General features: G+C 39.1%; 1 pseudogene; it reads right to left on the bottom strand.

Moving 5' to 3' along the window:
* Positions 1 to 4,908: 4,908 nt before the first annotated feature.
* LOC101973196 (myotubularin-related protein 9-like) lies at positions 4,909 to 7,124 on the bottom strand (annotated as a pseudogene).
* Between the last annotated feature and the right edge of the window lie 5,473 nt (positions 7,125 to 12,597).

Genomic DNA, 12,597 nt, shown 5'->3' with positions numbered 1-12,597 from the left:
GCTAAACAAGGCTTTAGAAAAGAAAAAGGATTAAGGAAACAAGATCAAGATATGACAGCACCAATTCAAATAGATCAAGAAATAAATAAACATGGATTGGGTTTTCAAAAAGGGCCACTGAGACAATCAAAATTACATGGAAATCAGAAAGACCAGTGTGGGTTCCTCAGTGGCCCCTGACTAAAGAAAAGATACAAGTAGCCCATGATCTGGTCAAACAACAATTAGCGGAAGGACATTTACAACCTTCCGTATCTCCCCATAATACTCCCATTTTTGTCATTAAAAAGAAATCTGGTAAATGGAGATTATTACAAGATTTAAGAGCCATTAATAATGAGATGGTTATTATGGGACCTGCTCAATCAGGGATTCCCCAATTGTCTGCTTTACCAAAAACCTGGCATGTGTTAACTATAGATATTAAGGATTGTTTCTTTTCAATTCCAATTCATCCCGAGGATAGTCCACATTTTGCATTTACTATCCCTGCACTAAATCATGAAGGTCCTGATCAGAGATATGAGTGGAAAGTTTTACCCCAGGGGATGGCGAACAGCCCGACTATGTGTCAAATTTATGTTAATAAAGCAATCCAGCCACTTAGAAATCAAAATCCTGAACTACAAATATTTCACTATATGGATGATGTGTTATTAGCACATAAAGATAAGAACACATTGCTAGAATGTTATGCCACACTTACAAACTTACTAAAAAATTATAATCTAGACATAGCAATAGATAAAGTACAATTAAATTTTCCAATTAATTATTTAGGAGTTTTATTGTCCTCAACCATGGTCCATCCACCAAAAATTCAAATACGAGTAGATCAACTCAAATCACTTAATGACTTTCAAAAATTATTGGGAGACATAAACTGGATAAGGCCTTACCTAGGCATACCAACAGGAGAATTAGGACCCTTATTTGATATTCTAAAAGGTCCATCAGATCCAAATTCACCCCGCATGTTAACGCCTGAAGCAAGAAAGGCATTAAAAATCATTGAAACATATATGGAAAATATGCATTTGGATAGAATTGATATAAGTTTGCCTTTATTATTTATTGTACTACCAACAAAAAATATTCCTACAGGAGTATTTTGGCAAGAAGGTCCATTATTGTGGATACATTTATCGTATTCCCCTAATACTATTCTTACTAGATATCCTGAGGCTGTAGGACAATTAATACTCAAAGGGATAAAAGCAGCGAAGGGAGTGTTTGGGATTTCTCCCAATAAAATTATTACTCCATATACTATGGATCAAATTGATGAGTTAGCTAATGAGTTGAATACTTGGGCAATAATCATGTGTAAATCTAGTGTCTCATTTGATAATCACTTGCCATCTAATCCCTTGTTGTCCTTTTGGTCTAAGCATCCTGTAGTTTTTCCAAAAATGACCAAAAAAACCCCTATCATGAATGCTCCAAATATATTCACTGATGGGTCAAACAATGGTACAGCAGCGGTAGTTACCCCTGATCAAACTTTTACATTTTTAGTACCCAAACAATCAGCTCAAAAGGTAGAGCTCAATGCAGTATTACAAGCTTTTATGATGTTCAAAGATTCTGTATTTAATTTATTCTCTGATAGCCAGTATGTAGTTAATGCTATAGCATCCCTTGAAGATGCTGGTAGGATTTCTCCTTCCTATATTGTTTTCTCTTTGTTTTCTGCTATACAAACTCTAATCTGGGACAGAAAAGATCCATTCTTTATTGGACATATCAGGGCACATACAGGGTTGCCTGGAGCCCTTAGTTTGGGTAATGAACTAGCAGATAAATCTACACATGACATACATATTTTCTCCACAATAGAAGAAGCTATAAATTTTCATAAAAGGTTCCATGTCAATGCTAATACCTTACAAAAACGTTTTAAAATAACTAAGGAACAAGCCAGACATATAATAAAACAATGTCAAAATTGTGTGACATTTTTACCACAAGTTAATCTTGGAGTCAATCCTAGAGGACTGATACCTAACCATATTTGGCAGATGGATGTTACACACTTGCCAGAATTTGGAAAATTAAAATATTTACATGTTACAGTTGATACTTCTTCTGGATTTTTAATGGGCTCCCTTCATGCCGGAGAAAAAACTAAAGATGTTATAGCTCATTGCTTACAAAATTTTGCCACTGTGGGTGTTCCTAAACAGTTAAAAACTGATAACGCTCCTGGTTATACATCTAACTCTTTTAAACAATTTTGCTCATCATTTGGCATTACTCATATAACAGGAATCCCATACAATCCACAGGGACAAGGCATAGTTGAAAGAGCTCATCAAACTATTAAAATGTACTTATTAAAACAAAAGGAGGGAATTGGAAAAGGGTATATATCCCCCAAAGATAAACTTAAAATAACCCTTTTTACTCTAAACTTTCTAAATTTGGATTCATTAGGACTTAGTGCTGCGGAAAGACATATGTATCCGAAAAATGTACATAAGCCTAAGGTACTTTGGAAAGATATTCTAACAGGACAATGGAAAGGTCCGGACCCAGTAATAGTCTGGAGTCGGGGCTCCGTCTGTGTTTTTCCACAGGAGGAACAGCAACCAATTTGGATTCCAGAGAGATTAACTAAAACAATTTCTACAGAAAAAGAAGATGATTTGACTCAAATCCATAACAGCTGATATCCAGAGTTCCAGCTTGGCTATTCTTACATCTACAACAGTGATTTACCACGGTGCCTTTTTCAATATCTATTTTATTATTACATTTTTCCCACATCATAAAGTTCTATTTTATTTATTTATTTATTTTTTTCTCTTTCTTTTTGAGCTCATACAAACCTAGGTTAATGTCTTTCTGATCAGTTTTATTTTTTGACTGTGTTTTATTTATTTAATTTTTTTTAACTGTAAAGTTTTTAAACATTGCAATGGAGATTTCACCTAGGTATAGCTACAAGGCCTTTATTTACTATTGTCTTATATGTTCTATGTTATGTATGCACTGTTTTGTGTTGTATGTCTGTATGTGTGTATGTCCATATTTCATTTATAAGGAGCGCTCATGTATAAATAGATATAAATGGATCCAAAAAAAAAAATTAAATCACATGACTTATATGGTCTAATTTAAATTAGGTAAACAGCTGTTATAAATTTTGCTTTTAAAGGTGGTTAACAGATCTGTTTGTTTACTTTCACCTTTCCTTTTCATTATATTTAATAATTCTGTACAGGATAATGTCTCTTCAGCACCATGGCCAGAATTCCCATCTCCATCCCAGTGCCGGTGAAGACTAAGATAAAACCAAACTACAACTTCTATGATAGCTATCACAGTAAACTGTATAAACTGATACATCAATCAATATAACTCAATAAGTATGCTCAATCAAGGACTTAATTTACTTTGGGAGGAAATGGACATATTGACAGACTCCTCCACTTTGAACTGCTCAATCAAGGACTTAATTTACTTTGGGAGGAAATGGACATATTGATAGACTCCTCCACTTTGAACTGCTTACACAACTTGCCTGGACTATGTATCACCTGTATGCATTGTGCTCTATTTGTTGATACAGCGAATTATGGTAGTGCTGAAATATCTTAGCTGCTGTGTCACCAGTGTTACTGTTCTTCCTAAGGAGCCATCAATTGACTTGATGTCGTGGCATTTCTGTATCTTCCTCCCTTCTACTAGTGATGGTCTAAAACTTGGGGGCCAACAGAGGTGAGGCAAGAACCTCACCCCCCCACTGGCACCAAGGTTAAATTTGGGGGCCAACAGAGGTGAGGCAAGAACCTCACCCCCCCACTGGTGCTTAGGCCTATCCACAAGCATGGCTATGCTAGACCGGTAGTCAGTGACGGGTTGATCTGATTACAGTGGATTCAACCTAAGACAGGAAACTGACGTGTAAAAGTCAGTTCTCCCATGACGGGTAAGAACCACATGTTAAATTGGACAACCTACCAGGCACGGTCCCTAGCCACATTGCCATTGCTTAATTAAACAGAAGGGGGCAGATGCTAGGAGCCACTGCAAAAGTATTACATTCATATGGAAATTGGACTCCTACTGTTCACCTAGGCCCATTTGGGGACTCAAGTTACAAGACTCCCGGAGAGTTCCCATTGGTTGGGGAAGGATGGTAGGAGGGTGTTCCGGGGGAAGTGGAGCCCCCCGTGTCCGGTAGAGACACACGTGTGTGTGGACCGGTTTGTTAGGGGGACGCACACGGCCTCTCACAAAATAAAACTTTGTTTCAGTTTGATTGGCTTGTGTTTTTGTGCTCAGCCGGGTTGCAGGATCGCAAGCCTGCGTGCACTGACAGCGACCCGCGGAAGCGCCCAGCAGGAAGGCGGCAGGTGAAAACAGCAGAGGGCAGGAGCGGAGCTAAGGCTCACGCGGCCCCCGCCGTGCAGCCTGCAGCAATTATTTTACGTTGCAAAGATGGAAAAGGCATATTAACAGAATTTTTGGTTTATTAACCAATTTAATTTTAAATTTCTATACCAAGAGTGCTTAAAAGCCTGACCCTTTTGTTAATCCACCAAATACTCCATAGAGTGATCTAATCATATCTTGACCTGCTCTGGAGATCTGTTTGGAAACGGTACAAGGAGGGGAGTTTTGGAAAAATGATATGTGACATAAATGCCATTAAATAGGTCACCAATTCCATGTAAAATAAAATGACTGGCATCTCCTTCCTGCTTCCAAAGGAAAGGCCTACTATGCCACATAAAATTGTGATCATAGTGGGTAACATTTCTACAGTGCTGAGAGAGTATGAGATCAGACTGACCCCATGTCCAAATCCTTAAATTTAAGAATATGGAGTACAAGTGAACTACAGGAAGAGACAGAAAGAGGAGGACTCTGCCCTGAAGGTCTTTAGGATGCTGGGGGGTTTCAGGAACTCTCCTGCAGCTCATCCTCTGTTTCCAGTTCCACCAACTGCGTCCTCAGGATGTTGACCTCTGCTTGTAACTCCCTGTTGTACTCAGTGATGTTCACCATTTCCTCATATACTTGATCCAAGTACTTAGAGAATGGGTTCCATCCTAGGAAAATTCTCAGCTCACTGGGCGTTTTGACCCTGGACCACAGAGATACTGTTTTCTGCTTGAATTGAAATTATATCTTTCACTTTCGTTTTTGCCCATAAATGTTCCAAACTGGGAGGCATATGCATGCTCAAAGAGCATGATGAGGAAATACTCCTTAAACCCTAAAGAACAAGGGAACTCACAGAGTAGCCACACACAGCCCCCAAAAAAAGAGAAGAACTACAGGTGCTGCCCACTTCTGCTTGCTACTGAAATAGGCAGACTGTGCACAGTGGTGTTGGAAGGAGTGACCAGCCTGAAGCCACTCTCTTTCTGTCTGGAGCCTTGAAACCTCAGACAATCTGTCTCTGTGGTTCCAAAATGAACTGAGCCAGGGAGGCTGCCTGCAGGATAGAGTCAGTTCCTTCTGCTCCATGAATCAGGACTGATGCTCCTTCCCTGTGGATGCACTGAGTGGCTAGGCAGGCAGTGGTCAGAATCTCTTTGCCACGAGTCAGCCAGTTGGAGGCCTCCAACTTACGGAGCCATTGGTCCATGTTATATGTTTGGTCATCACAAACTTCCACAAGTTTGGTTAGGCTGTGATACCTCTTAATGAACTTATGAAATTGCCTCCACTGGGGGTAATGGGCTTCCTGTTCAAAGTCACCTCCTTTGGCTCTAGCTTGCTGAGCCACATTCAGACTACAAGTGTCAATGATGTAGTCATGTTTTCTGCCCTGAGGGTAGCATTTATAAGTGTCTCATCTTCCTTGTACCTTCTCCCATTTGTGCCAGTGAGTGACTGACCATTTTGCATAATTACCATTTCATTTTTTAAAAAATGAGAATAGCTGAATACTGGAATGTACCCTGTGTGTCCAATATAGGTACCTTTGGAAGAGCTGCATCATCAATGGATTTGGGCACTATGACAATTGGTCAAATAGCAAGGGCAGATAGCAAATTCCTTATTGCCATATCTTAGTCTTCATTCACTGGTAGCTGAAGAGTAGAGTTCACACTCTTGCTCAGGAAGGAAGCAAGGAACTCCAGCCCTCCTCTATCACCTCAAATATGGGCCCATAGAAGAAAGGGTACAAGAGTCCAAGGTAGACAATGCCTCAGTAGTTCTGGCTATATTTAAAACGTTCCTCCATTCCAGGACTATCCAACCCAATAATTGGAAAATCATGTTTTATCATGATGATATCCAGCAATCCTACAAATTGTCGACAGCACGATGGTTTTTTTTATTTTTAAAAGTTTATTGGTGCATAATAATTGTACACAATAGTGGGATTCATTGTGACATATTCATACAGGCACAAAACACAACTGTATCAACTTCATTCCCCACTACTTCTCTTGTCCCTTTCCTTCTCCCTACCCCGACCCCCTCCCTCTACTTTCTGTTGTCATAAGATCTCTCTTCTTTTTTCCTCTCTACCTTCTACACAAAAGAGAAAACATATGACCCTTGGCTTTCTGAGTCTGGCTTATTTTCACTTAACATGATGTCTATAAATAGCATAATTCCATTCCTCTTTATGTCTGGGTAAAACTCCACTGAGCATATATACCACATTTTCTTTATCCGTTTATCCACTGATGGACATCCAGGCTGGTTCCACCACATGGTTATTGCAAATCACGCTGTATAAACAGGCATATAGATATCTTTAGACTATGCTAATTTTAATTCTTTTGGATAGATACTGAAGCGTGCTACAGCAGGATCATATGTTGGGTCCAATCCTAGTCTTTCGAGAAATCTCCATACTGATTTCCATACTGGTTGTACTAGGTTCCACAGCTCCTCTGGGTTGTCCTGAGGTGAGGACAGGATGAGGTGGTGGCCATCAGACACAGGATCCCCTCGTCAGCCAGATAGAAGGGCCGGCGCAGCACCACGTTGTCCATCCGTGGGGTCTTAATCAGCTTCCCATACTCCTTGTTCCTCCAGCAGCTGGGACCAGACGCCCGCTGAGCCCAGGAGGACCTCCAGGCATTTACCAGCGCTGGGTTGGCAGGTGGGGGATGGGGTGGGGAGGGGGAGGCCCCGCCCCCAGGCTGCATGGGTGCCCGGACGGGCTCCACACTGGCCAGCCCCTGCCTCTCCTCCTCATCACCCAGGCCCGGGGCTTGGCCACCGGGAGGGCCACTGCCACCAGGCCCGCCATATATATTTTTTTTCTGTTTCTAAATAACACTGTTTGAGCAAAAAGGTTTAAGTTTAGGCCAGGCTCAGCAATGGAGCAAGACCCTATTTCAAAATAAAAAAGGAAAAGACCATGGATGTAGCTCAGTGGTAAAGTGCCCCTGGATTCAAGCCGAGTACCAAAAAATAAAAATAAAAACATAAAAAACATTGACCTGTAAAGAGGTCGGGTGAGCGTCAGAGGAAGAGACCACCAAGAAACTGTCTCATGCAACAGCAAAGGGTTTATTAGGGGTCCAGCATGCTGGGGCTCAGAGCTCACTTGAATAGAGCAAAGAGAGAGAGCCCTGAGAACAGCTCAAGCAGAGCTTGTATACTTTTCTTGGAGAGGGCAGGGAGGGAAGTTCATTGACAGGTTAGGGCGAGTGGGCAGTTTGCCTGCAACCCAGTGAGGGAGTGCATTCTGCAGTTTGGCAGTTGGGGACAGCACATTCTGGGAACAAGATTAGCAAACAGTTCTCAAGATTTCAACAGTGTTCTGTTAAGCATACAGAAAAACAGAGTGACAAGTACCTATTTTATTAACCTTTCAGTCCTGTATGGCATTTGTCCTTCTAAGGAAACATAATTAGTCCCTTCCAACATTACACAGCCCAGAAGAAATTAGACTGCACTGGTTAGAAAAATGTAGACTTGGCATATCGCAGGACTAGAAAGTTAAGGGGTTGCTGGGGACTAGCGGGAGGGTGGGGAGGCATTGGTCATGGATACCAAATTCCGGAAAATGTTCTGGAACTCGAAACTGGTGATTATTGCACAGTTTAGAGAAGGCACTTGATGGCAAATAACTGAGTCTTCTAACCATGCAAACAAATCTTTAATTTTAAACAATACTAAAATAATAAACACATACAATAAAAACAAATAAACAATTGCCTGGGAGAACAGAGGCTCAGGGATCCTCTCAAGATACTGTGCTGACTGAAGGGCCAGCAGGGGGTGTTGGCCTTGATTTATTCAGCATCTTTACTCACCATTGCACTAAGATTTTCCATTTCTTCATAATTTCCTCATGGTAGATTGGATATGTCGAGGTATGTATCCTGCTAGATTATCGAATTTACTGGCATATGTTCGTGGTCTCTTCATAGGAGTTTCTTATGATTCTATTTATTTTGTGTCAGTTGCAGTGTCTCCTATTTCACTTGAATCTTCTTTCTTTGTTTTCCCCCTTCATCTAGCTAAGTGTTTGCTGATTTTATTTCTAAACACCTGGTCTGAGTTTCATTGTTTTTTTTATTGTTTCTGTAGTTTTAATTTTACTTATTTCTGCTCTGATATTTATTATTATTGTTTAAAATCAACTCTTGGTTTAGTTTGTTCTTCTTTCTTTAGTTCCTAGAGGTGTTGCTTTAGTTTGGATTTTGTTGTCATCTTTGATCTGTTCTGATGTGGGTGTTCACTGCTATAAACGTCTCTCATTGACCTTATTTTGCTGCACACTACAGGTTTTTATGCAGGGTGAGGGCACTAGGTAGGAGGCTAAGTGCTGGGGCCTGCCCTTCCTTGGTGGGTTTCTCAATTATTGGGGCTTTTGGAGGGACCAGCAGGTTGGGTGAGCCCAAGGCCACAGAAAGGAATTACGTTGAGCTTTCTGACAAAGTTTCTGTTTTCTGTCTGAGAAATAACATTCTAAACCCACCTTGGCTGTGCTTTGAACAGCCCAGGCTTTAATATTTTGAATTAATTGAAGGTGAAATCTAGATGTTTTCTAACATATGCACCAGCAGAAACTCCAGAATGCCTTCCTCCATCACCAGAGCAGCTGGCCCCAGATGGTCTCAGGTGTTCATGTTTCCTCTTGGTCAATTCTAAGTATTAGAGTTATTAACTTAAAGACCCTAACATCCATTTTAGGAGGTAGGACTTTAAAAATATTAGATTTTATGGAAGTAAAGTTTAATGACAAGAAATAATTTGCAAAACACTTACATTGTCAAGTACAATAACAAATGCCTGCCTGTCTCTCTCCTTTTCTGTTTTCTTTTTGAGACAAACTATCAGGAAGTTCCCCAGGTCTTGCTCAATTGTCCAGGTTGACTTTGAACTTGTGATCCTTATGTCTCAGCCTCCTGAGTCCTGGTCTTACAGGTGTGTACCAGCATACCTAAATACATAGCTATGTCTCAGTGGTACTATTTTCTTTTTTTAATTTTAATTTTTTATTTGTTTTAATTAGATACACATGACAGTACAATGATGTTGACATATCATACATTTGAATCAGGTGGGGTATAATTTCTCATTTTTCTGAATGTACAGGTTGCAGAATCACATTGGTCATGCAGTCATGTATATATATGCAGCAATAATAATGAGTGGTACTATTTTCATTGAACAATTTGTTTTAAAGTAAAATATCCTGAAATAATTATATTTTTTCAGAAAATTGAGCATGCCTGGTGAATGTTTTCCTTTTTCTGAGGTGTAGTCAAAATCCTGATCTTGTATAAGAAGAGAAATAAGTTATATAGTTACATATTAAATAATAGAAATGAACATAGATTACCCGATCATTCTGAAAACTGTGATTATCTCATTTTGCTATACTGAAACAAGAAGGTAAATCTATTTGTCTTTATAATTTCTTTTACTTTGGAAAAGATGGTATATGTTTAAAATGTACAACTAAATATTCTGTTATCCATGTACATTGTGAAAAGATTACACCATCAATCTATTTTACATACATATCACCTCCATTACCAAACACTTTTTGTGTTATAAAAATTACAAATGGACACTTTAACAATGTTAGCTGCACCATACATTATTTTTTTATATGTATATAACAGCAGAATGCATTACAATTCTTATTATATATATGGAGCACAACTTTTCATATCTCTGGTTGTATACATAGTATATTCACACCAATTTGTGTCTTCATACATGTACTTTGGATAATAATGATCATCACATTCCACCATCATTAATTACCCCATGCCCCCTTTCTTCCCTTCCCACCCTTCTTACTCTATCTAGAGTTCCTCTATTCTTCCCATGCTCCCTCTCCCTATCCTACTATGAATCAGCCTCCTTATATCAGAGAAAACATCCGGCATTTGATTTTTTGGGATTGGATAACTTCACTTAGCATTATCTTCTCTAACTCCGACCATTTACCTGAATATGCCATGATTTTATTCTCTTTTGTTGCTGAGTAATATTCCATTGTGTCCATATGCCACATATTTTTCATCCATTCATCTACTGAAGGGCATCTAGGTTGGTTTCACAGTGTAGTTATTGTGAATTGTGCTGCTAAAAACATTGATGTGGCTGTGTCCCTGTAGTATGCTGTTTTGAAGTCCTTTGGGTATAGTCTGAGGAGAGGAATAGTTGGGTCAAATGGTGGTTCCATTTCCAGATTTCCACGGAATCTCCATGCTGCTTTCCATATCGGCTGCACCAATTTGCAGTCCCACCAGCAGTGGCACCGTACACCATTCTTAAGTATATTTACTTATGTATGTTTGATCTGTTATTGAATTGTATGAGCTCCTTATATAGTTTTGGTGTTAGCTCCCATCAGATACATGCTTTGCAGATGTGACTCCCACTGTATCTGTGGCCTTCCATCTTGGTGCTTGTTGGTTTTCCTTGCTGTGCAGAAGCTTTTCAGTGTGATGTCCTGTCATTTGGTTATTCTTGCTCTCCTGAATGTGCCTTCAGAGTCATATTTATAAAGCCATTGCTCAGAGCTTTCTCCTAGTTTTTCTCTTAGAATTTAAGAAAAAAATTTTTTGCTGTTGTGTATGGACAGAATGTCTTTATTTTATGTGGTGCTGAGGCTCGAGCCCTGAGCCTCAGACATGCTAGGGAAGCTACACCCCTGCCTTCTTAGAGGTTTTATAATTATAGCTTATAGGTTTCTTTATTTATTCATTTATTTTTGAATTGATGATTTATAATTACATATAAAGTTGGAATGAATTGTGACATATTCATAAATTTACGTCAACTTTCTTCCCTAGTTCTTTCCCTTTGCCTCCTGTCCTCCCTCACCCTCGATTTTCTGATTCTACTCTATCACAGTCTAGTCTATTTTTGTGAGATTTCCCCGTTTTCCTTTTTTCTCTCTATATTCCACTTATGAGAGAAACCATTTGATCCTTGAATTTCTGAGAATGGCTTATTTCACTTGACATGATGTTCTCCAGTTCTATCCCTTTACCAGCGAATAACAAAATTTTATTTTTCCTCATGGCTGAGTAGAACTCTATTGTGTTTATCCACCACATTTTCTTTATCCTTTCATCTATTGGAAGGCACCTAGGCTGGTTCCATAACTTGCCTGTTGTGTATTGTGCTACTATATGCTTTGTTATGCATATATCACTTTAGTATGTTGATTTTACATCTTTGGTATAAATACCAAGGAGTGGGATGGCTGACTGCAGATCCATTTCTTGTCTTTTTAGGAATCACCATACTGCTTTAGTTTGCAGTCCGATCAACAATTTATGAACCCATGTTTCCTCCCATATCTTCATGAACAATTATCATTTGTGTGAAAATTAGTATGATAATTGTCATTCGGAGTGGGGTGAGATGAAACCTCAGTGTGGGTTTGTTTTTGTTTTGTTTTTTTGCACCAGAGATTAAAGCCAGGGGTTCTTAACCACTTAGACACATACTCAGCGTATTTTTAAAGTTGCTTTTTTTTGGAGACAGTGTTTTTCCAAGTATCTGAGGTTGTTGTTGAACTTGCAGTCCTCCTGTCAGCCTCCAAAGCCACTGGGATTATAGGTGTGTGCCTATGTGCCTGGTTTCTATTTAGTTTGATTTTCATCTCCCTGATGGCTAAGGATGTTGAACATATTTTTATATGTTAGTTGACCGTTTGGTTTTCTTCTTTGAATTTCTTCATCTTTCTCATTTATAGGGCTCGTTAAGGTTTTTTGATTATTAATATGTAATATTTATATACTATTTTCTGATTATTAATACCTTGTTGGAAGGTTATCTGACATACGTTTTTTCTGATTCTGTAGGCTGTCTTTACACTCTTAATTGTTTTCTCTCCTGTACAGAATCTTTTTAGTTTGATGCTTTCACACTTATTAATTCTCACTTTTATTTCATGAATTTAAAGGATCTTTTCAAGAAAGTCAGTACCCCTGCAAGTGTGTTGGAATGTTTCCCGTATTCCTATAGCAATTTGGTGTTTCTGGCATAATTCCTAGGACTTTCATCCACTTTGAGTTAATTTTGTTTGTGCAGAGTGAAATACAGGGATCTAGTTTCATCCTTCTACACGTTACTGTTGAGTGTTCCCTGCACCATTTGTTAAAGAGGCTCTTATTTCTCCAATGTGTGCTTTTGACA

Source organism: Ictidomys tridecemlineatus, chromosome 3, assembly GCF_052094955.1.
Source record: "Ictidomys tridecemlineatus isolate mIctTri1 chromosome 3, mIctTri1.hap1, whole genome shotgun sequence".
Classification (NCBI taxonomy): domain Eukaryota; kingdom Metazoa; phylum Chordata; class Mammalia; order Rodentia; family Sciuridae; genus Ictidomys; species Ictidomys tridecemlineatus.
This window is presented reverse-complemented; position numbering and strand designations above follow the sequence as displayed.